This window comes from Pongo pygmaeus, chromosome 18 (genome assembly GCF_028885625.2).
Source record: "Pongo pygmaeus isolate AG05252 chromosome 18, NHGRI_mPonPyg2-v2.0_pri, whole genome shotgun sequence".
Taxonomy (NCBI): domain Eukaryota; kingdom Metazoa; phylum Chordata; class Mammalia; order Primates; family Hominidae; genus Pongo; species Pongo pygmaeus.
Window position 1 is genome coordinate 50,223,237 of NC_072391.2, and position 24,898 is coordinate 50,248,134.

The 24,898-nt window shown below is 41.8% G+C and overlaps 1 protein-coding gene across 20 annotated transcripts in view; it reads left to right on the top strand.

The window, feature by feature from the left end:
* Nucleotides 1-24,898, top strand: part of CHD9 (chromodomain helicase DNA binding protein 9) — a 275,732-nt gene that overhangs the window by 63,540 nt on the left and 187,294 nt on the right. For 11 of the 20 annotated variants that reach the window (XM_063655135.1, XM_063655137.1, XM_054453483.2 and 8 more), the window contains exon 1: nt 12,573-12,751. The exons of 6 other annotated variants lie outside the window; for them this stretch is intronic. The gene's annotated coding sequence lies outside the window, so the exon portion shown is untranslated. Of the gene's footprint in view, nt 1-11,752; nt 12,089-12,504; nt 12,996-24,898 lie in introns of those variants that run through there. 3 more of the 20 variants (XM_063655133.1, XM_054453477.2, XM_054453478.2) reach the window with 3 other exon arrangements.

A 24,898-nucleotide genomic window follows, 5' to 3' on the forward strand; every position in this document is an offset into this window, starting at 1 on the left:
CTGTAATCCCAGCTACTCTGGTGGCTGAGGCATGAGAATCGCTTGACCCTGGGAGGCAGAGGTTGCAGTGAGCAGAGATCACAACACTGCACTCCAGCCTGAGCAATAGAGTGAGAATCTGTCTCAAAAAAAGTCCCTTCCTTGTTTCCACTTAAGACTTTTGCTTAAATTGTGGAAGGTCACTAACTGCTTAGCATCTAATGGTAACCAGACAAAAAGGCTATACTGATTTATTTTTGGCAAAATGTTCTCTAAGATCCCACTGCTCTTAATTTTTTTCAATCTTATAACCTAGAATTAATTTTCCTGGTTGGCATGTTGTTACTTATCCTCTAAAGCCATGGGGTTTAGTGCAAATAAAGCAACTATAATTAATATGCATCCTCAACCAAAATGTCCAAGAATTCCAAAAATCTCCAAATACTTTTACATAAGATATCATAATGATGTCTTGATAAAACAGGAATGCTTCAAAACATCTCAATAAAAAAGATAACTTTGTTTTTTTTTTGTTTTTTTTTTTTGACAGAGTCTTACTCTGTTGCCAAGACTGGAGTGCAGTGGCACGATCTCGGCTCTCTGCAACCTCCACCTCCCGGGTTCAAGCAATTCTCCTGCCTCACCCTCCCGTGTAGCTGGGATTACAGGCGCCCGCCACCATGCCTACTAACTTTTGTATTTTTAGTAGAGATGGGGTTCCACCATGATGGCCAGGCTGGTCTCGAACTCCTGACCTCAAGTGATCCACCTGCCTCAGCCTACCAAAGTGTTGGGATTACAGGTGTGAGCCACCACGCCTGGCCTAAGGTAACCTTTCTAAAGAAGCCCCCCCAACCTGAAAAAAAGGGACACAAGGAAACTTTTGGAGGTGATGAATATGTTTATTACCGGAATTATGGTAATGTTATCACAAATGTATACATATGTCCAAACTCAGCAAGTTGTAGGCATTAATTATGTGCGTTTTCTGCATAGCAATTATACCTCAATAAAGCTGGGGAGGGAAGAAGAAATATAATTTTAAAATTATTGAAGATTATATATTTTTACATTAAATTTGCAAATCCACTTGCAAAGAAAACTCACTCTGTTATTTAAAAAAAAAAAACCAAGATTGTGATAATTATTATTTTATTCCTAACAGCAATATATGAGTTTTGTAAGCTCTCCCCATGATCCAAGTAGGAGTATGAAAGCTAACTGATGGGACTGCAGAAAGGTGGTGACAGAATTATAAGCATGGCTATCAAGTAAGGAAAAACAAGTCATCTGGGCATGGTGGCTCACACCTGTAATACCAGCACTTTGGGAGGCCGAGGCAGGTGGATCACCTGAGGTCAGGAGTTCAAGAGCAGCCTGGCCAACATGGTAAAGTCTCATCTCTACTAAATATAAAAAATTAGCCAGGCGTGCTGGCGCATGCCTGTTATCCCAGCTACTTGAGAGGCCGAGGCAGGAGAATCGCTTGAACCTGCAAGGCAGAGGTTGCAGTGAGCCGAGATTGTGCCACTGCACTCCAATCTGGGCGCCAGAGCGCAACTCCATACTGGAAAAAAACAAAACAAAACAACAAAAACAAGTCAAGAAATGTCCAGGGAACTCCATTGCCATTTTCTCTTTTGTTGAACCTTATACAAGACAAAATGGATTTAAATTGCACCAGGAGGCTGGGTGTAGTGGCTCACACCTATAATCCTAGTGCTTTGGGAGGCTGACGCAGGAGGATTGTTTAAGCCTCAGAGTTTGAGACCAGCCTGTGTAACATAGCAAGACCCCATCTCCACAAAAAAGAATTAAAAAATTAGCTGGGCATGGTGGCAATGCCTGTAGTCCCAGCTATTCAGTAGGCTGAGGTAAGAGGATCGCTTGAGCCCAGGACTTGGAGGTTGCAACAAACTATGATTGCACCACTGCTCTCTAACCTGGGCAACAGAGCAAGACCCTGTCTCTAAAAAAAAAATAAAAAAAAATTTTTTTTTTTTAAATTGCACTAGGATGGGTTTCTTCTGGAAATAAAATGCCTGTAATGCCTATAAAACCAGTTGATTGGGGCCGGGTGTGGTGGCTCACGCCTGTAATCCCAGCACTTTGGGAAGCTGAGGCAGGCGGATCACCTGAGGTCGGGAGTTTGAGACCAGCTTGATCAACATGGAAAAACTCCGTCCTACTAAAAATACAAAATTAGCCAGGCGTGGTGGCGCATGCCTGTAATCCCAGCTACTAAGGAGGCTGAAGCAGAAGAATCGCTTGAAACCGGGAGGCGGAGGCTGTGGTAAGCTGAGATCGCACCATTGCACTCCAGCCTGGGCAACAAGAGTGAAACTCCATCACAACAACAACAACAACAAAAAAACAACTAGTTGATTGGAAAAATACATGTTTACAGTTTCCATCAGTTCTTAGGCTAAGTGGTATAAGTCATATATGCTTTCTAAAGCACACCAGGCTGGGTGCAGTGGCTCACGCCTGTAATCTCAGCATGTTGGGAGTCTGAGGCGGGTGGATCACTTGAGGCCAGGAGTTTGAGAGCAGCCTGGCCAACATGGTAAAATTCTGTCTCTACTAAAAATACAAAAAATTAGCTGGGCGTGGTGGTGCACGCCTGTAATCCCAGCTACTCGGGAGGCTGAGGCAGGAGAATCACTTGAACATGGAAGTTGGAGGCTGCAGTGAACCAAGATCGTGCCACTGCACTCCAGCCTGGGTGGCAGAGCCAGACTCTTGTCTCAAAACAAACAAAAACAAACAAACAAAAACCCTATAAACATACCAATTACAGTACCTGTAAAAGAAGGTTAAGTGTTACCAAATTAATAAAAATAATTAATTACTATTTATTTGCTTTAGAAAATAATTTGCCATGAAGCCAGAGGACCATATCTATCTTGTTCATTGTTGTATTCCCAGCCCCTAGCATTGTGCCTGAGACATCACAGATCCCCTTTAAATACTTGTTGAGTGAATTCACTTTTTAAATAACAGCCACATTTCATCCTTTTGATCTCTCCAAACTTGATTTAGATGCAACTTCTCCAGGAGTGCTTATGTTACCCAAAGAGAAACAGATGCACAAAGAGAAGGAATGAGATGCTCGGGGATATTTTATCAAGGAAACCAGCAAACCATCTTTTTCCTGAAGACCTTTTAAAATTAGGACAAGCAGCTGTTTATAAAAGCAGAACAGTGTTAAGATTTGAACTGTCAAGTAGGATCATGCTTTGAAGTATATTCCTGGCTAAAAGCAGGGGATAAACTAGATAAAACTTGGAGACTCTAAGACCTGTCCCTGATTAAATGGGCCTACAAGTGAGAATCTGAAGAACAGCTCTCTGGCTGAACATATCCCTTGGATGTTGTTATTACCAGCTGCCTCTAGATTTGAGAACAGTGCTGAGCATGCTTTTAAATGATCTTTGAGGTACTTTAAGCTACCTACAGCTGAAAGCATACCTAGCCCTCATTTCTGTTTGCTTGAACAAGAGCCTGAAAAAGAAGTCTAAAGAACTTTCTAGTGATATCCTTCACTCCTGTTCTAAAAAGAACCTGTGTTCTTCACCGAGTTAAGGAAATTTCCCAACTCCCAGGGGCTAATGTGCAGTTCATTTTCACTTACTGCTGAATCAACTGAAGTTCCTTTCAGAGTCTTTTCCTAGAGTGGAAAAGTATCTGAGCTCTTCAACCTACTATTCATTAGTGCTGAGAGACAAAAATCATGTTAGAGTCTATAATGTAATGGAGCATAAAACATTTAAGTTATGAATCTGCATAAAATGTGTAAAAGATGAAAAAACATACTTTAATGTTTATCAGTACTTATTGATCAGTGAAAGAACATTTTCATTAATGCCTCAGCCTGTGAATGGATGTCAATAAAGTTGAGTGAGAAGGTATTTCATATACACACACTTGTTCAATATTTATTATATGTTTATTATTCATAATTTATTATTATTTATATGGGAATAATAATCTCTTCTGTAGCCAACACAGCACCTACCCTAGTATACATACATGGTGTAAGTATTTAAATATGTGTAAATTAAGTAAATTATAACAGTCACAAAACTGGTGACCCCAATATAAGAAATGACAGTGCCACTACAAGAATCTTCAAACTTTAAAAATTATTTACTGCGGAACTAATTTTATGAATATAATTAAAATATTATCTTTTTGCCTCAACATGTGTTCATATGTTAGATTCATATATGTGGATTTAATGTGTACAATACTGTAACAAAGTTGGAAATTGCTGGCTGGGAATCACTTTTTTTTTTTTTTTTTTTTTTGAGACAGAGTTTCACTCTGTGGCCCAGGCTGGAGTACAGTGGCACAATCTTGTCTCACTGCAAACTCCACCTCCCAGGTTCAAGAAGTTCTCTTGCCTTAGCCTCCTGAGTAGCTCGGATTACAGGTGTGCACCACCACACCCAGCTAATTTTTGTTTTTTTTTTTTTTGAGACGGAGTCTCACTCTGTCGCCCAGGCTGGAGTGCAGTGGCGTGATCTCCTCTCACTGCAAGCTCCGCCTCCCGGGTTCACGACATTCTCCTGCCTCAGCCTCCCGAGTAGCTGGGACTATAGGCACCTGCTACCAAGCCCGGCTAATTTTTTTTTTTTTGTATTTTTAGTAGATACGGGGTTTCACTGTGTTAGCCAGGATGGTCTCAATCTCCTGACCTTGTGATCCACCCACCTCGGCCTCCCAAAGTGCTGGGATTACAGGAGTGAGCCACCGTGCCCGGCCCACAGCCAGCTAATTTTTATATTTTTAGTACAGATGGGGATTCACCATGCTGGCCAAGCTGGTCTCGAACTCACACCCTCAGGTGATCCATCTGCCCTGGCCTCCCAAAGTGCTGGGATTACAGGTGTGAGCCACCACACCCGGCCTGGAATCACTTTTTTTTTTTTAACCAGCTTTATTGAGATAGTATTATACTTGACAAAATTTATACTTCAGTGGTTTCTAGTGTATTCAGAGTTGTGCAAGTATCTCCACAATCTAATTTTAAAACTATTTCATTGCCCCCCAGAAGAAACCCTGTACATAACTATTAGCAGTCACTCTATTCTTCATCCCCCTTCTCCCATGTCAGTCCTAGGCAACCACTGATCTACTGTCTGTCTACTTTCTTACTTTATTCTGGACATTTCATATAAATATAATCAAACAGTCAAGCCTTTTGTATCTGGCTTTCATACTTTTTATTTTTTAATTTTAATTATTATTATTTTTTTTGAGACAGAGTTTTGCTCTTGTCACCCAGGCTGGAATGCAGTGGCTGTATCTAAGCTCACTGCAACCTCTGCCTCCTGGGTTCAAGCAATTCTTCTGCCTCAGCCTCCTGAGTAGCTGAGATTATACATGCACACCACAACGCCTGGCTAATTTTTGTATTTTTAGTAGAGACAGGGTTTCACTGTGTTGGCCAGGCTGGTCTTGAACTCCTGACCTCAAGTGATCTGCCCACCTCGGCCTCCCAAAATGCTGGAATTACAGGCATGAGCCACCACGCCCGGCCTAATTTTTTTTAAATTAAACATCTTTGTGTAATAATTCTGTCTTCTGAGTTGGCTTACTAGGGGATGTATCTGGCTTTTATCACTTAGCATTATGTTTTCAAAGTTCATCTGTGTTGTACTATCAGTACTTAATCTTTTTTTATGGCTGAATAACATTCCAGTTTGTGTATATGCCGTTTTTGTTTATCCAGTCATCAGCTGATAGACATTTGGGTTGTTTCCACTTTTGGGCTATTGTGAATCATACTGCTGTGAACATTTGTATGTAAGTTTTTGTATGGACGTATGTTTTCATTTCTCTTGGGTTGCTGGGTTATATGGTAACTATATTTAACTTTTTGAAGAACTGTTTTCCAAAACAACCATCATTTTACATTCCCACCAGCAGTGTACCAGGGTTCGAGGGTTCTACTTTCTCTGCATCTTCAATTACACTTTGTATTAACTCTGTTCTCATGCTGCTAATAAGGGCATACTTGAGTAGGGTAATTTATAAAGAAAAAGAGGTTTAATAGACTCACAGTTTCACAGGGTTGGGGAGGCCTCACAATCATGGCAGAAGGCAAAGGAGGAGCAAAGTCACATCTTACATGGTGGCAGGCAAGAGAGAGAGCATGTGCTGGGGAAACTCCCCTTTATAAAACCATCAGATCTGGTGAGACTTAATTTTCTTTTTTTTTTTTTTTTTTTTGGAGAAGGTGTCTCGCTCTGTCACCCAGGCTGAAGTGCAGTGGCAATGATCTTGGCTCATTGCAACCTCTGCCTCCTGGGTTCAAGCGATTCTCCTGCCTCAGCCTCCCAAGTAGCTGAGATTACAGGTGCCACCACCATGCCCCGCTAATTTTTTGTATTTTTAGTAGAGATAGGGGTTTCACCATGTTGGCTAGGCTGGTCTTGAATTCCTGATCTCTGGCGATCCGCCCTCTTTGGCCTCCCAAAGTGCTGGGATTACAGGTGTGAGCCACCGCACCCGGGCTGGTGAGACTTACTATCACGAGAACAACATGGGAAAGACCCACCCTCATGATTTAATTACCTCCCACTGGGGCCCTCCCACTACACATGGGAATTATGGGAGCTACAATTCGAGATTTGAGTGGGGACACAGCCAAACCATATCACACTTACTATTGTTTGTCTTTTTTTATTGTAGCCATCCTGATGAGAGTGAAGTGGTATCTCATTGCGGTTTTGATTTGCATTTCTCTAAAAACTAATGTGTTGAGCATCTTTTCGTGTGCATACTGGCTATTTGTAGATCTTCTTTGAAGAAATATCTACTCAGATACTGTGACCACTTTTTAATTGGATTATGTATGTCTTTGTTGTTTAGTTGTAAGTGCTCTTTATACATTCTGTACACTAAACCCTTATCAGATACAGACTGTCCTTACCTTATCATGGTTCAACTTAGGATTTTTTTTTTTTTTTTTTTTTTGAGATGGAGTCTCATTCTGTCACTTAGGCTGGAGTTCAGTGGCGCAATCTCAGCTTATTGCAACCTCCGCCTCCTGGGTTCAAGCAATTCCCCTGCCTCAGCCTCCCAAGTAGCTGGGATTATAGGCACGCGCCAACATGCCTGGCTATTTTTTGTATTTTTAGTAGCAATGGGGTTGGCCAGGCTGGTCTCAAACTCCTGACCTCAGATGATCTACCTGCCTCGGCCTCCCAAAGTGCTAGGATTACAGGCGTGAGCCACTGCGCCCAGCTGACTTACGATTTTTTGACGTTGCAGTGATGCTAAGGTGATACACATTGAGTAGAAATTGTACTTTGAATTTTGAATTTTTATCTTTTCCCAGGCTAAAGATATATAGTAGATAATCTCTCATGCTGGCTTAGCTTTCAGTCAGCCACATGATCACAAAGACAAACAATCCATACCGTATGATGGGCTGCGTTGCCAGATGATTTTGCCCAACTGTAGGCTAAAGTCAGCGTTCTGAGCACATTTAAGGTAGGCTAGACTAAGCTATGATGTTCAGTAGGTTAAGTGTATTAGCTGCATTTTCAACTTAACAGTATTTTCAACTTACAATGTGTTTATCAGGACAAAACTTCATTGTAAGTTGAGGAGCATCTGTATTTTATTTGCAAATATTTTCTCTCATTCTGTTTTGTCTTTCTTTGCACTTTCTTAATGGTGTCCTTTGACACTGAAAAGGTTTTCTATTTTGATGAAGTTTAATCTACTTTTTGTGGTTTCTTGTATGAAAGTTTTTAATTTTAATGAAGTCTAGTTTATATTTTCTTTTGTCATTTATGCTTTTGGTGTCATATGTAGGAAATCATTGCCTAATCCAAGATCCTAAAGATTTACTTCTATTTTTCCTCTTAGAGTTTTATAGCTTTACCTCTTACATTTAGGTGTGTGGTCCCTTTTGGTTTATTGTTTTGTGTGGTGTGAGGTAGTGGTCCAACTTCATTCTCTAGTATGTATGTATCCAGCAGTCCCACCATTGGTTTAAAGGACTACTCTTTCCCAATCTAAATGTCTTGGCATTCTTATTGAAAATCAATTGACCATAAATGTAAGAGTTTATTTCTGGATTCTATAGTTTATTCCATTAATCCATATGCCTATCCTTATGCCAGTTCCACACTGTCTTGATTATTATACCTTTGTATTAAGTTTTCAAATCAGGAAGTGTGAGTTCTCCAACTTTCCTCTTTTGACTATTCTGTGGGTATCACTTTTGCAGGTCTTACTGAGGTAGGATCTAAACCTTAGTTTTGCAGTTTCAGGATCTTTTTTTTTTTTTTTTTTGAGATAGGGTTTCTCTCTCTTTTCTTCCTTCCTTCCTCTCTTTTGTTCATTTGTTCATTCTTTCTTTCGTTCTTTCTTTCCTTTTCTTTCTCTGATGGAGTCTCACTCTGTCACCTAGGCTGGAATGCAGTGGCACGATCTCGGCTCACTGCAACCTCTGCCTCCCGGGTTCAAGCAATTCTCTTGCCTCAGCCTCCCGAGTAGCTAGGATTACAGGCATGTGCCACCACACCCAGCTAATTTTTGTATTTTTAGTAGAGACAGGGTTTCCCCATATTGGTCAGGCTGGTCTTGAACTCCTGACCTCAGGTGATCCACCCACCTCGGCCTCCCAAAGTGCTGGGATTACAGGTGTAAGCCACCGCACCCAGCCAGGTCTCACTTTTTCACCCAGGCTGGAGTGCAGTGGCGTGATCACAGCCCACTGCAGCCTCAACCTCCTGGGCTCAAGTGATCCTCCCAACTCAGCCTCCTTAGTAGCTGGGACTGCAGGAACATGCCACCATGCCCAGCTAATTTTTCTCTTTCTATTGTTTTGCAGAGATAAGGTTTTACCATATTGCCCAGGCTGGTCTCAAGCTCCTGGGTTCAAGCAGTCCACCTGCCTTGGCGTCCCAAAGTGCTGGGATTACAGGTGTGAGCCACCACATCCAGCTAGTTTCAGGATCTTGATTGTATAAGTTTTCTCCAGAAGTGAACAGGTACTAAAGCATTGATTCATATTCCTCAAACTTGCAGGAAAACTCCACAAATTTACATTGTCGGATATTCTTTTGGTGACCTAAACCAAAATGCTTAATATAGGGAATTTTCCATTCCAAGATGCCAAATTAGTTACTAAAATAAACATGCCTGATAAACATGGAATTGGAAACTCAGGCTGAGGGGAAGAATATAGTATAATGGTTACAAGTTATAGCCTTTGGGGCCAGACAGTTCTAAGTGTGAATATTGTCTCTGTCACTCGATGACTGTGTAACCAAGGCAAGATTTTAGACTATCCGTAAAATGGGGGGGAATATCCCTTTCTCAACGGGCACAGTGGCTCACACCTGTAATCCCAGCACTTTGAGAGGCTGAGGTGGGTGGATCATTTGAGGTCAGGAGTTCAAGACCAGCCTGACCAACATGGTGAAACCCCATCTCTGCTAAAAATACAAAAATTAGCTGAGTGTAGTGGTGCAGGCCTGTAATCCAAGCTGCTTGGGAGGCTGAGGCAGGAGAAGTGCTTGAACCTGGGAGGTGGAGGTTGCAGTCCCGGGAGGTGGAGATTGCAGTGAGCTGGGATCATGCCACTGCACTCCAGCCTGGCCGACAGAGTGAGACTCTGTCAAAAAAAAAAAAAAAAAAAAAAAGCCCTTTCTCATAGAGTGGTTGTGAAGATAAAATGAAATAACAAAATATAAACCTTTAACACATTGCTTGGGACCAAATTTCAGTGAATGGATCTATTGTAGGATGTTTCTTTCAAGGTATGGAGAGCCACTCTGTCATAGCACAGGCTTTCTGGATACCCAAATCCCTGTGTCCAGATAACAGGGCCTCTTTAATTGGAAAGACATTGAGTAGGAATGGAGACATTCTTTTTTTTTTTTTCTTTTGAGACGGAGTCTCGTTCTGTCATCCAGGGTGGAGTGCAATGGCGCCATCTCGACTCAACGCAACCGCTGCCTCCCGGATTCAAGCGATTCTCCTGCCTCAGCCTCCCGAGTAGCTGGGATTACAGGCATGTGCCACCTAGCCCAGCTAATTTTGTATTTTTAGTAGAGGTGGGGTTTCTCCATGTTGGTCAGGCTGGTCTCCAACTCCTGGACTCAGGTGATCTGCCCACCTCAGCCTCCCAAAGTGCTGGGATTACAGGCGTGAGCCACCGCGCCTGGCCCGGAATGGAGACATTCTTATTCTGGGGTGGGATTGAGGGACCTACAGAGTGTGGCCACCGCTGGGCTTTAGACAGTCCATTGCCTGGTGGAAATGGTAGGCCAGTGTTGCTAGATTTTGATGTTGTTTGTGATATTGATTCTTGCTAACTTCAATTGCAAAATGTAATATTTACTAATTTGACCCCTGAATTCTGAGATTCAGAGCCAACCTCTGCAACATTTTTCCAGAGTCCCCATATTCAGAAACCACAGTTACTGAGAATACCTCCAAAATTTAAGACAGAAGTGAACACCATTCACTGACCAGTGAAAATAAATGTCACAAGAACTTATGTACTTAATACAGGAGAACCCCACGGAAAATCTTTCCACAAAACCTGAGAGTCTAAGCTAATAAAAGTTTATCCATGTATAAGTTCATAATGGCATAGAAGCATCAAAAAAGTAGAAAAGAAGGTTGTTAGGTAGAAGAATAGAGAAGTGTCAGCCCAGTAGTGAGGAAGGAGATAGCAAAAACAGAAGTTCAAAACAAAACAAAATCACAAAAACCAGCATCCTAGAGGCCATTTATTATAGGGACAAATTTTGCATATTTTAGAGAACATTCACTGATTATAATGGCATACAATAATGTTGATAATTATAGCACTGCTCTTTAATGACCAAGCCTAAGTAATTTTCAGACGACTGCATTCAAGAAAACATGAACGTTTTCTATCAGATGATGGGGAGGCCGCTCAAGTTTTTCATTTAAGTGGGATGTCATTCTGCTGTGATGTCAGATAGATGAGATGTTACTGGCCTTAAATTTGACTCAACAAGTTGAATTTGCAAACTAAAGCACTATTCAAATAAGTAGTGTGGGAGGCCCCAGAGATAAACTCTTTCTGTGCATTTTTGGTCTAATATGTGGTTGTTATAAGTATCCTTAAGGGAATCAAAGTTGGAACTGTAACCGCCCTTTCAGCAGGGTTTCTTCCCGGCCCTGTCAGTATCTCAGCTAAATAGAGTTATGCTGATCCACTCTGGAGGGCCTTCATGGGGAATATAAAGAATGAAATTACTTGGCGAATACCACTGTGTATACCGCAGCCATTCCATTCTGGCTAGGCATAAACAAGGGCAGTGACCCTCCTTAGCGGAGGCTGAAATTTAAGAGATTTCTGTCAACTGTGAACGTGAAATATCACCTGCACTGGATCTGAAATGGTCAACAGTTTTGAACAAACATAAAGTAGGCCGACCGAAGTTCAAACATTTAATTCTTTTGTCTAGCTCACGTTTTCATATGGATTTTAAATTTTTAATTCGGTAGAAAGCCAGCTAAGGACCTGAAAGGAGGAGACCCTTAGAATTTTAGAGCTGGAGGACTTTTGGACAACTTGTGCAGCCTCTTCCTTTTACAGAAGGCAAAACCAAGGCCCTAGGACACGCTAGGATTTGATGTAGGTTACTCAGTTAATTCGTGATGGATCGAGAGGGAACCCAGGTTTTCCAGTACGCCCCCTGCTCCTAAACCAGTATCACCCTCCCCCACGGTTCTCTCTCTCTCTTCTTAAATTGTTGCGTTTATTTTTCTCTCCCTTCGTAACTGTGCAATGGAGAACGGGAGCCTGAGCCTCGGGAAGACTGGGTTGCAACCGCAGCCTAGGTGAGCGCTCTCCCCTGCCTCGCGGCGTGGGGCTGGGTCTCCGCGGCGGGCGCCGGCTACTGCAGGTGCTGGCACCGGGGCTCAATCGCTGCATCATCGCGGCACGCTCCGTGCTCGCGATTCTACAGCACCGGCGCGTGACACCCGGGTCTCCGCGCGAAAGGAGAACGTGGGACTAAATCCACGGCTCCTTAAGAAGGACGTCTTTGGAAACTCTCGCCCTTCCTCGGCGGACCCGAGCTGCCCGAGAGATGCCCTGCGTGTGAGTGACCTCGGCGCCGACCCCGCCACTGGTCAGCTCGCGGCTGGGGCGTGCCCTGCCGGGGCCTGACGTGGCGACGGGGCCGCGGGGCGGGCGGCGCGAGGGGAGAGGCCGCCGTGAGGGCGCGGCCTGACGTGGCGGCCGCGGCGGGGCGGCCGGGGGAGCCCGGGCCACTGCACTGCCCCGCGCTCCGGCCAGAGGGCGCCCGGTCCTAAGCCTTCCCCGCCCCGAGGCCGACCAGGGCTCCGGGAGTAACCGCGCCAGCGATTGGGTCGGCGGCGCGGCGGGGCCATGTTGGAGCGGAGCAACGACCCCGCCTCGCACCTCCCTCCGCCCTGGGTCGGGCCGCGCCGGGAGGCAAGGGGAGCGGCGAGGGGGACGCTCCCTCTCAGGCAGCCCGACGCGGCTGGAGCCGCGGCAGGCGCGGCGGCGGTCACGGCCGCCCCTCCGCGCCCGGGCCAATCAGCGGCGCGGGCACAAATATGCAAATAGCGCGCCGGTGCTGCCGGAGTGCCGCTCGCAGGGGCTGGTGGGGTCGCGCTGGGGGAGTGAACTGGGCCAATCAGGCGGGTGCGTGGCGGCGCGGGGGAGGCGGTGCCCCTTCACTCCTCCCTCCACTCTCTCCCTGCCCCGCGCTGACAGGGGGGCCTGGCCGCGCAGCCGGTAAGTGCCGCCGCCGCCGCCCGCTGCTGCTACCCACCGCCTCGGGCGTGGGGAGGAAGCCCGGGGGCACCGCGGGGCAGCGGCCGCTGCTCAACTGGTGGGGAGATGCGGGGGCGGGTCGTGTCAGACGGGTGGTCGCCTGAGGCCGCCCCCGCCCGGCTAGCCGCGAGTGTCAGTCTCAGTCGAGGCGGGGGGCGGCGGGGGCGCCTCAGTTATGGCGAAGCGCGAGAGTCAGCGAGCGGCGGTGAGTACGTGCAGTCGCCGCCGCCGCTGCTCGGCCGGTGGGGGGAGGGGGTCGGGGCAGGCGGGGCGGCGCCTCCGGCTGAGGTGAGGGGCCCGGTCCCGGGGCCGGGGTCAGGCGGGCTGGCCTGCGGGGAGGCCGGGCAGGGGGCGCTGCCCGCACGTGCGGCCCAGCCCGCCCGCGGCCCGCCCCGCGCCTGTCATGGCTGCGGGCTGCTGCCCCCGCCCCCCTGCCCGCAGCCCCCGGGGTCGGGACCCGACAGCCGCGCCTGTTGCGTCGGGTGGAGGTGAGGGCCGGGCGGCCAGGGCGTGGGAAGGCGGGCTCTCTTTCCCGTCCCGCGCGAGGTCGGGGCCTCCCCCGGGTTGGGTTCCCTCCCGAGGGTCGGGCTTCCCTCCATCCTGCAGCCTCTTTCCCCGCCCGTGCTGTCTCGCCTCCGTGAGTCATGACAGGGCGTCCCGCGAGGGCACCCGATGTCCCGGAGCACGGGACGTCCCCGGCGCTTTCCCAGGCCTTGCCTCTCGGTTCTGACCGCAGTGCCTTCCCCGCGATCCTTCACCCCGAGTGCCTCTCCCCGTCTGCAGCATGGCCCGGACCTCGCCAGCCCCCGTGTGTGCGGCCGCGGTCGTTTTCTGGGTACCTGGGTGTGGGACCTGCGGGATGGCTCCAGGGCTCCCTGCGTGGACATCCAGCCCAAAGCCAAGCACGACCCGGAAAGCGCGGGTGTCTCACTGGCTGTCACAGCTGCCAGCTCAGACTGGTTTCTGTTTGTTCTTATTTTTATTTTTTTAAATTTTTTTGGGGGGGGAGTTTCGTTTGCTTTTTTTTACTTTTTTAAGAAAAATAAAACTTTTGAGAACAAAGTAGATGAGAATTTTGTTGTTTTGTTGTTGTTGTGATATTAACAGTGCTACGGTTACTTTCCTGAAAGTCTGGGATTTGACGCTATTGTGACATTTATTTATGTGAAATATTCATACCTAAGAATTCTCCTGTATTAAATAAAGTTTATTTTCATTAATAAAATTACCATCAGAATTTACATGCTACTTTTCACCTTTTCCTTTTTTCCAGTTCTCCTTAAAATCTCCAGTTCTACTTAACCAGCTATGATCTTAAACGAAAAGAAGGCTTATCTTGTGTAATGTTACTCATTCCCTAGACTCTAGATAACTGTAGAGGTAGTTTTAAAAGAACCACTAGGTCTGCAAACACTTGAATGTACAAAAGCTGAACTTAAAGGAGGATTCTACATTGCAGAGGGAGGAGTTTGTTTTTGTTTTTTGCAATGCAGAAGGATGATCATAGTGTTTCTTTTCCCCTGGGTTTACAGAACGTGGATTTAGAGATGCTGTGTTGTAACAACAGGCCGCATGGAGCCTTACGTTCGATATTTGATAAGTATTAAATAAAAGACTTCTATTGCTCGAAGCAAGTTCTATCTGCGTTGTGTATCTTCGAAGACTTTCCATTTCTTCTAATTCTTCTTCTTTTTTTTTTTTTTTTTTTTTGATATTGAGACGGAGTCTCGCTCTGTCACCCAGGCTGGAGCGCAGTGGCGCCATCTCGGCTCACTGCAAACTCCCTCCCAGGTTCAAGCAGTTCTCCAACCTCAGCCTCCCCAGTAGCTGGGATTACAGGTGCGCGCCACCACGCCCGGCCGTTTCTTCTATTGCTTTAAAAATTCACGTTACGTAGTTATAGTTTACCACAAAGTATTGGCAGGTCTCTGTCCTTGGAGAGTTTCCTATAAACTATAGACCATATAATGTAGACGTGAAGTCTGTATTACAGACCTGAAGTGCATTGGGAAAAGTGGTTGCCTCCCAGTTTTGGTTAAGGGTAACTGTCATTCCTGAACAGTTTCAGGTAAGTATGTATAGTATTGCAGTTAAAAGCAGCAACAACAAAAAACCCTTGTGATTAATTGACCAGGAGATGATATCCTAAGGGCACAGGAAATAACAAGATAAAAGCAGTGCTAGTCAAAAACATACTAAGTAAGGTGTATGAGCAGGCTACTTTAATCGGGGGCTGCTCTTAATAGGGAGGCTGAGGCAGGAGAATCACTTGAGCCAGGAGTTCAAGTCCAGCCTGGGCAACTTAGTAAGACTGCATCCCGTCTCTATTAAGAAAAAAATAAATTATGATGCTTTTATAACCAGTAAAATCCTCTTCTTGGATAGAGTACTGGCTAGAGAGAATTGGGACTTTGTCACTTAACTGTGTAGATAATATTAAGTTTCTTGACATCTGTGAGCCTTAGTTTCCTCCTGTATAGAACTTTGTTTCCTCCAGTTTTACTATTGTAGGATTCTAAGTACCCTATGAGGTCTAGCCTCTGAAATCAAGAACTATTATGGGGTGGGCAGGTATGAATACAGATAGAAAACGGTGTCCATGGAAAAAGCCCATGACAAGATAAGATTAAGGAAACCATAGAATTTTCAACTTGGAAGTATCTTTAGAAACTTCTAACTACAAACTTCTTATCTAATGCAACCGAATGCTTTCTACAAGGCACTGTGCTAGACCTTCCTGGTTTACCTCTGGAAACAGGGTAGAGCTGAAGGAGGGGCTCAGTATATGAATTTAAGAGGCAAGAACTGAAGTGGGAATACAGATTTTAAAGTAAAATCTATTGAATCTGTCAATAGTAAAACAAAATTTTGGTGCATATGAAAAGTTAAGATTTTCTAAAGATGTATTTATTGATCGAAATGTCATAGAAAAAAAAGCTTACCCCCCGTAAATAACAGAGAAGAAAAATGAAATCCTAGAGAGTCTATAAAGAAAAACTATGACTGAATTAATCTACTGGGAAATTTTCATCAGGTAATGAGTGAATAAAAACACAGGTAAGAATATGGAAACTTGAGGCAGTTGGTCAGAGTAAAAACTAATGGAAGCATGTTGTAAGTGTTTGGAAAAGTTCAGAAGCCAAAGATTGGAGTCAGAAGAGATTTATGGATACTGATGAGATAGAGTTATTTTAACCTTTCAAATTCTTTTAAGTTGTCTTAACGTGGGATATAGATTTCTTATATAAAATTTAGCTTTTTTACACTTATTTACGTTGTAAATTTAAGGTGCCACATTCCAGTTTTATAACTGTTCTCTAGCACTTTGTGCCTCTGTTTACTTCCTTATTTGGGCTTCACTCCCTTACTTTTCCACCTCTTGGAATTTTACCAGTCTGTGAATACTCAGGTCAAATTCCACCTTGTGAATAAAATCATATCTTGTCCTTGTAGCCCTTAGAGATTTCTCCTTCCCATGAGATCTTAGTAGTATTATTTGTTGCACTTATTTGACATACCATGTACAACTTCCTGACATTTCCTCTATTGTATTGTCTTTAAGCTTTCAGAAACAATTTTTATTCCTTTCTTTTAGAAACAGTTGGAAAGCTGATCAAGTGACAATGGGAGACCGAGAGAAGGGGAAACCACTTTGAACTGTAATTTATTCTCTGGACTCAAAGTCATTCACATCCATTTATTCATTAAACATATATATTATGAAGTGCTCCCTTAATTTATGATACATGTATTGAGTGCATTAATAAGTGATCCCTGCCTTCATGGAAACTACCATCTAACAGTGCAAACAGATAAAGAACAAGTAAATAAACATGTAAAATTACAACTTACGATCAATTCAGTGAAAGAAAAGAACAGAATGCTATGGTGGAGAAAATGGGGAGAAATTAATGTTGTATTCTCAGAGAAGGCTTCACTCGGTGATACTAAGTGGAAACAAAGAATAAGAAGACAGGTCAGGAGAGAAAAGAGTTTCTTGGAAGAGAGAAAAATGTGTTTGAAGGCTATGACACAGGAAAGAATTTAATATTTGAAAGAAATGAAAAGTTCAGGATGGCAGAAGCATAATAAGGCAGAAAACCATATGAGCTGAAATGAGAGATAGAAAGCAGATTATACAGGGCCTTGTAGGGCATATTAAAGACTCACAGATTTTACTAAAGACATTGCAGTCATTGAAGATTTTGAATTAGAGAAGTGATACGCTTTAATCTACATTTTTAAAATGCTACTTTGAGAATGGATTGGAGAAAGGCAAGGGTGAAAGTAAAGATATTGTAATACTACAGTAGTCCAGGAAAAACATGATGGTAGCCAGATTATACATATATTTTAGAGAGGAGATGGTGAGGTGTGGAGGAGGAACAACTGACAGATTCATGATGGATTGGATGTGAGAAGAAAAGTGTCAAAAATGATTTCCTGGTTCCTGGCTTGAGAAACTAGATAGATGGTGGTGTGTGATTTACTGAGATGAAGAAGATGAGGGAAAGGATAGATTTGGCAAGAAAACAAGTTTTGAACACCATCCCTGGACAAGTGCTTCAGAAGAAGAAGTCTGCCTTTATCTGAATGATAAGAGCCTTAGAATAGGTTTAGCTAGAAGTGTGATACCATACAATGACATATTCATATTGTGTTATTTGAGAGGAAGAAGCAAGCTTCATATTTATGTTAGAAAAACTGGTGAAATGATCTTTTTTAACAATGCACTTCAGTTTTTGAAAGTTTATTTGAATATTTTCATAATGGATTATATTAAATATGAAAATTTGAGAGAAATAAACTCAATATAATATTGAATGGATATATATAGTATTGGGTGATGGTGCAGAATACAAAAGTTTTATAATCTTGATATTCTCAGGAGAGTAGCATTCTTTTCAGTTATTAGCTTGTAAGGGAGCCTGATAATAAATTTATAATTTTTAATGAGGCTTCTCATTTAATGGTGCTTATAAGTAGAAGTTATAGTTCGGTCACTACTAGCAATTATTTATCAAATAGCTGTCAGATACTGATGTTTCTGTTATAATTTGGCATTATGAAGTTAACCAAGCAAATATTAAGTTTGGTTTTTGTTTGATTTTTACTATATTTCAAAACATTTTAAAACTAGTAATTTTAAACATTGTTATTGCTATAAAGGGACATAGTTTGAAACCAGAAAAAAGATGACCTTTCTTGTCTAGTGGTCTTTTCATATTAGTTTACCTACTAATCAGTAGCAGTATAAAGAATATTCAATTTTATTCTATTGGAAATCAGTAACTATGATTCTGAAAGATAACTGCTAGTATAGTTCTTTTGTAAGGGGAAGGAAAAAATGGTATTTTTTGATTCTGTCTTTGCAATGTTTATCTTTAAAATGGCAATCAAATAGTCACTAAAATTTTTTTCTTCCATTTAAGGAACTGAATATCTTTACCTAAAAAAAAAAAAACTAATAATTTAAGATTACAGACTTGGTATAGTCTGTGTTACAGTTGAAGCAACCGAGGTACAGAGAAACTGAGTTGCCTGAGGTTTCTAATATTAGGGAATGTTTTATTTCATGGGTTTCATAATTTAGTGAATTCACTACATATTCCAATATATGAACACACTTATTCTGCTTTGGTGAGTGTTTATTGAAATCAGTATTGTTATTGGCACCCTGAAAGCTTTCCTTATATTCTTTTCTAGTTATTCCCTTTCTGTATTCCTAGGATGACCATTATCTTGATGTCTAAAAACTATAGATTAGCTCTGCCTATTTTTGAACTTTATTAAATGGAATCATATAATAAGTGTTCCTCAGGTAACGTTATTTTTGTGAGGTTAATCTGTGTTTTTCTTTTTTTTTGAGACAGAGTCTTGCTCTGTCGCCAGGCTGGAGTGCAGTGGCGCAATCTCGGCTCACTGCAACCTCCACTTCTCAGGTTCAAGTCCACGTCCCAGGTTCAACCTCCACTTCCCAGATTCTCCTGCCTTAGCCTCCCGAGTAGCTGGGATTACAGGCACTCGCCACCATGCCCAGCTAATTTTTGTATTTTTAGTAGAAACAGGGTTTCACCATGTTGGCCAGGATGGTCTCGATCTCTTGACCTCATGATCTGCCCACCTTGGCCTCCCAAAGTGTTGGGATTACAGGTGTGAGCCACCGTGCCTGGCCTAATCTGTATTTTTCTATATAGGAAGAGTTTATTCATTCTCATTGCTGTTGATTCTAATGTATGATGAATGTTTTTAGTTTTGCACTATTACAAATAATACTGATATGAACATTCCTACACCCGTCTTACGGTGCACATGTGCCCACATTTCTGTCAAGTATGTATTTCTGGAAGTGGAAAAACTGGTCATAGAGATATGTATGTTCAACTTTAGCAGTAATGCCTTATGGTTTTTCAAATTTGTTGTTCCAATTTCTACTTTTAGCAGTGTGTGAGAGCACTAGTTACTTCACATTTAATTGTATGATTTGATTAAAATACTGCTATATTTGAAAAATTTTATGCTCTTTTTTAATCTCTGAAGATGAGTATTTGATGATGAATAGCTATTTCTGCCTAAATGAGATACAGTACAAAGGAATATGAGATAACAAATATAAACATTTTTAGTTCAAAAATGAGTACCCATGTTGTACCTGTTGGATTATTGTAGATTCTAACAGAACCCAGTTTTATGTTCTTGAAGATAAATGGCAAGACACACAGTGTCTTTTCTTGATCCTTAAAAAAAGTTTAGTTTTTAAAATAGAATGAACTTTAGGGAATATGATGTGTGAAGAATGATAAAATACACATCTAAACCTTAATCAAAGAAATTTTATTGAATGATAGAGAATAAGAGAACTTTTATCAAGGTATACTTGATAGATATTAGGTAGAATGCACAGAATACTTTGAAATAAGTTCCTGGGGAAGGAGGGGGGGATGTGTGACAAAGATCTGTATTATTTTTGAGATTAATAGAAATTTGTTAGTAATGACCAAAGTTCCCAGGGCTACTGATAGGGGATATACATCATAAGTAGAGACTTAAGCTATTACTTTCTTAGTATACCTTAGGTTGAAGACTTCAAGAAGGGCACTAAGAGGCTAAATGATCTTAAGGTAGTGGGAAATTGGGCTTTATATCTTTATTTTATACCATTAGTAAAAAAAAAAAAAAAAAAAGTTAAATAATTTGTAGTATTCTAAGAAAAGCAGATTTGAATTTCTCAAAGATTTGAGTGAAATCACATTTGGAGGATATAGTAGTGAAGATGTGTCAGGTTTGATTGAATCTGAAATGCTAAGTAAGTGGATTTGGTAGACATGAAATCACTGCGTAGAAACTTACATGTAGTATTAAACTACTTTAAATGAATCAGAAAAGGAAGGAAAGCCATAGGGAAGAAAATTCAAGGTATGGTTTCATAAAAGCAAAGAAAATTTCCAGGAGGTGAAGGGGTTAATTGAGCTGAGTTCAGAAGATTCTTAAAGCACTCAAAGCCTAAGTGGTATGTAATAAATGGGGACACATGGACAGTTAGAGGCTTCATATAGAAGATAGAATTTGTGTTTAGCTTTTGTTGTCACTTTGGTTAGTGATGACAACTTTTCTTAGTGGTCAAAGATGGATTGAGAGAGCCATTTGGATTTGTCTAGGAGGTTAGTTACCTTTGAAAGTACACATTTATGGGGACAAACTACAGAGTACAAGAAGTTAACAAGTAAATGGGTATTTAGAAAATGGAGGCAACAGATATCTTACTTTCAATATTTGGCATTGAATGGAAGAATAGAAATAGGATTATTTGGTTTTTACATTTGTGTTAAGGTAGGGAAGATTGGTCTGCTGATGCTCAAAGTCAGAAGAGAAGCAGGCAGTTGCAAAGGGGCAGTTAAAGATCCTGGAGGGGGTGCTGTGGGAGGGCATAAGTATTTGAAAGGCTAGATGGAATGTTTTTTTGAGGTAAAGGATCTATTTTTGGAAAAGAGCCATGTTTTCTTAAGAATAGCTAGAAGAAAAAAGAGATAGATACAAAGATAGATATAGTGCTTCCATCTGAAAAGATGGTTATTTAGTGAATTTCAGCAGGAAAATCTCAGAAAACATGTCCTTAGGTAAGAAAAAATTATCCTTAGGTAAGAATGGGGAAGTCAGGACTGAAGGCGTGAGGGGAGAGAACATAAAATAACTGCAGTGAGATAGCCTAGTAACAGAGGAATATATTTTAAAATTTCTAAGGCAAAGGAAGGGCCATATTGAAGGTAAAGTGTATAAATTAATATTAACCTTGTATTAATAAGGTGCTAGTCATATAATAAATACTACAAATATAAATATGCCAGAAATGTTAATTTAATTGAACCAAGGACTGGCAATAAAATTACAGTGGTGATGGTAATACAGTGTGGTAGGTTGAATGAATGAAAGAAGTCACAAGGGTATTGAAGGTGATTATAGAACAGTATTGGAGATTATTTAAGGCAAAATAATCTGAGGAGGTCTGGAGAAGCCTATTGGTCATGGGAAAGTTTAAATGACTGTATGCTCTTGGGAAAGCAGAAAAGAGGTGCTGGAGGTGACTGGTATGAGAGGGAAAGCTACATTTAGTTAAGCACTTACTACTGTATTTTGAGCATATTCTTTTAAAATCCTGTGACAACTCTGCAAAACAGATGGTAATGACAATCAACCTGAGTCTCAGTCTTTAACTTTTCTATTTAAAGCCTTCGAAAATAATGCATTTAGCTGGTACAGTGGCTCACATCTGTAATCCCAGCACTTTGGGAGGCTGAGGTGGGTGGATCACTTGAGCCCAGGGGTTCCACACCAGCCTGGACAACATGGCGAAACCCTGGCTCTACAAAAAATACAAACATTAGCCAGGTGTGGTGGTGCATACCTGTAGTTCCAGCTACTCGAGAGGCTGAGGTGGCAGGATTGCTTGAGCCCAGGAGGCGTAGGTTGCAGTGAACTGAGATCGACCACTACACTCCAACCTGGGCAACAGCAAGACCCTATCTTAAAAAAAAAAAAAAAAAAAAAAAAAAAAAAAAAAAAAAAAAAAATTCTGCATTTCAGTCAGTTTTCTATTTTTAATATTAATTGGAATTTAGCATTAGAATAAATATTTAGGCCGGGAGTGGTGGCTCATGCCTATAATCCAGGTACTTTGGGAGGCCGAGGTGGGTGGATCACTTGAGGCCAGGAGTTCGAGACCAGCCTGGCCAACATGGCGAAACCCCATCTCTACTAAAAATACAAAAAATTAGCCAGGTGTGGTGGCACACGCCTGTAATCCCAGCTACAGAGGTTGCAATGAGCTGAGATCACACCACTGCATTCCAGTCTGGGTGACAGAGCACAACTCTGTCTCAAAAAAAAAGAATATTTAGATTTTATTTTGTTTGGGTGTAATGTTCAGGACCACTTCAATTAAACAACTAGACCTGACTCAGTGGCAACTAGGAAATTTGTCATCTATTTTCAGTATCAGTCCAAAATTAGTTACCCTCAATCAGTTTTTATCATGATTAGAGATGAGATTGTATTTATTTGAGACAGTCTTGCTCATCTCCTGTGCTGGAGTGCAGTAGCATGGATCATAGCTCACTGCATCCTCAACCTCCTGAGCTCAAATGGTTCTCTAACCTCAGCCTCCCAAGTAGCTGGGACCACAGGCACATGCCAACACACCTGGCTAATATTTAAAAAATGTTTTGGAGAGACTGGGTCTCGCTATGTTGCCCAGGCTGGTCTTGAATTCCTGGGCTGAAGTGGTTCTACAGCCTTGGAATCCCAAAGTGGAGATTATGTTTTTAAGAGTTTTCCTTTCTGTGACATGCAAAGCAAGACTAAATTAAGTGGGAATGCCAACAAAGTAAATAATTTAGTAAATGACTATCTGCAGAGGGAGATGTTAATAATATAAGTAAGCGTTAGACGAGTGCCATTTAGCTTTGTCCTTTTGCTTATGTCCTTTGGTTTAAATTATTTTAAACCAAAGATTTCTTTGTTTTTTAAAAACCTTACATGAAAGCTCAATTTGTAAAATGAAAGCAAAATATTTCATGAAACCCAGTTTGAAAACACAGAGTGTTTACACAGTGCTTTATGTGTATTATTCTACAGTCATTTTTTGAGACCAGTACTGTTATAATCCCTATTTACAGATGAAGAAATTGAGTTTCAAAATGATTAAGTGTCTTGCCTAGGATTACATAGCTGGTAAGTGATGAAACCAGGATTCTAGCCTTAACATTCTGGTTCCAGAGCCTGTAAAACTGTGCTATAGGATCCCTTGTAGAATTCCTTTTTGATGAAAGTAGGATTCTTTCACTAAGGGATACGTGAGAATTAAAGTTTAAATTGGATTACTGGGGCTTTAAAAAAATTGTGAAAATATCTGTAGCAAAGTTAATCATTTTAACTCTTTTTTAAGTGTACAGTTCAGTGGGGGCATTCTTAAAGTCATGAAAATGATATGTTGTTGCTTAATGCTTTTGAATCTTAGCTTTTAGAATAATTTAAGGATTGAGGAGTTTACTTATTTTTTTATGTCATGGCATTATTGAATTCCTGAAAGCGTATGAGTATTTACTATGTGACAGGAATTAAATTAGTAGATGTTAGGAATACAAAGATGAATAAGAACCAGCCTCTGCACTCATCTTGTTTAGTAGGGATAAAGTAGTGTGTAAAATATGGAATACAAAAAAAATGAGTGTATAATAGCTTGAAGTGTTTGAGTGTGTAAAGGCTTCCCAAAGATGGTACCTGAGTTTAATCATGAAGACATATTACTTTGTTAAGAGGAAGGCTGGTGGAAGGGGTGATTTTGTAGGCATACAGAACATATTAATGGAGGTGTGAGAAAGTTTGTTGAATTCAGGCAACATTTCAATGTAGTGGAAACATAGATTACCTATGAGAGTGGCAAATAAGAGTGGAGGGGCATTGATAACTTTGGGAAAGGAATAAAATAGGAAGTGTGTATGTTGAGAGGGCAAAAATAAATTTAGATATCATAAAATATGATATTGTTGATTGGTATAACATTTTTAATTTTTTAAATGAAAATACATGCAATACTATTAAATATAACAGGCTTGGATCTTGCTAATATTTCAGTAAGTCGACAAAGAATCTTAATCTATGCTTTTAGTTTTATAGGTCAATGAGAGGGAAATAGATAATTTTTGAGTACTTACTATGTTTTAGGACTTTGAATATATATATTTTTTCTTCTTTGAGATGGAGTTTCATCATGTCACCCAGGCTGGTCTCAAACTTGTGGGCTCAAGAGATCCGCCTGCCTTGCCCTCCCAAAGTGCTAGGATTACAGGCGTGAGCCACTGCACCCATCCCGAATATTTTTCTTTCTGAACTCTGCAACCTTTCTAAACCCTGTGATGTAGATGGTCCAATGAGGAAACAGACTGAGGTTTGTTTGTTTTTTGTAGAGATGGGACTGTGTTGCCCAGGCTGATCTCCAGCTTCTGGCTTCAATCAATCCTCCCACCTCAGCCTCCCAAAAAGCTGGGATTACAGGCATGAGCCACTGTGCCCAGCTTAGACTGAGAGGTTTTAAGAACCACTCAAGGTTACACAGCTTAGAATTAGCAGTTAGAATTTGAATCCACACCTAAGCTCCTTCAACTATGCCATGACTGGCTCATATTTGCCAGATATTTGTCTAATTGATTGGAGAATCTAATTTATTTTCTACTTAAACAGTCAAATGTTGTCTTAGTCCATTTTATGTTGCTATAACAGAATACCACAGACTGGTTAATTTATACAGAAAAGAAATTTATTACAGTTTTGGAGGCTGAGAAGTCCAAGGTCAGGAGGCCTGCATCTGGTATAAGATGCCTTACAAGCATTCACAAGAAGGCCCTCTGATGCAAGGCCTTGTGCTGCATCACCCTGTAGTAGAAGGCAGAGGGGCAAGAGAGCAAGGCATGACCGAACTTGATTTTCTTTTCTGTAACAAGCCCACTCTCTTGATAACTAACCTACTCCTGTGATAACAACATTAATCCATTCATGAGGGCAGAGGCCTCATGACCTAATCACCTCTTATTAGGCCCCACCTCAAAACACTGT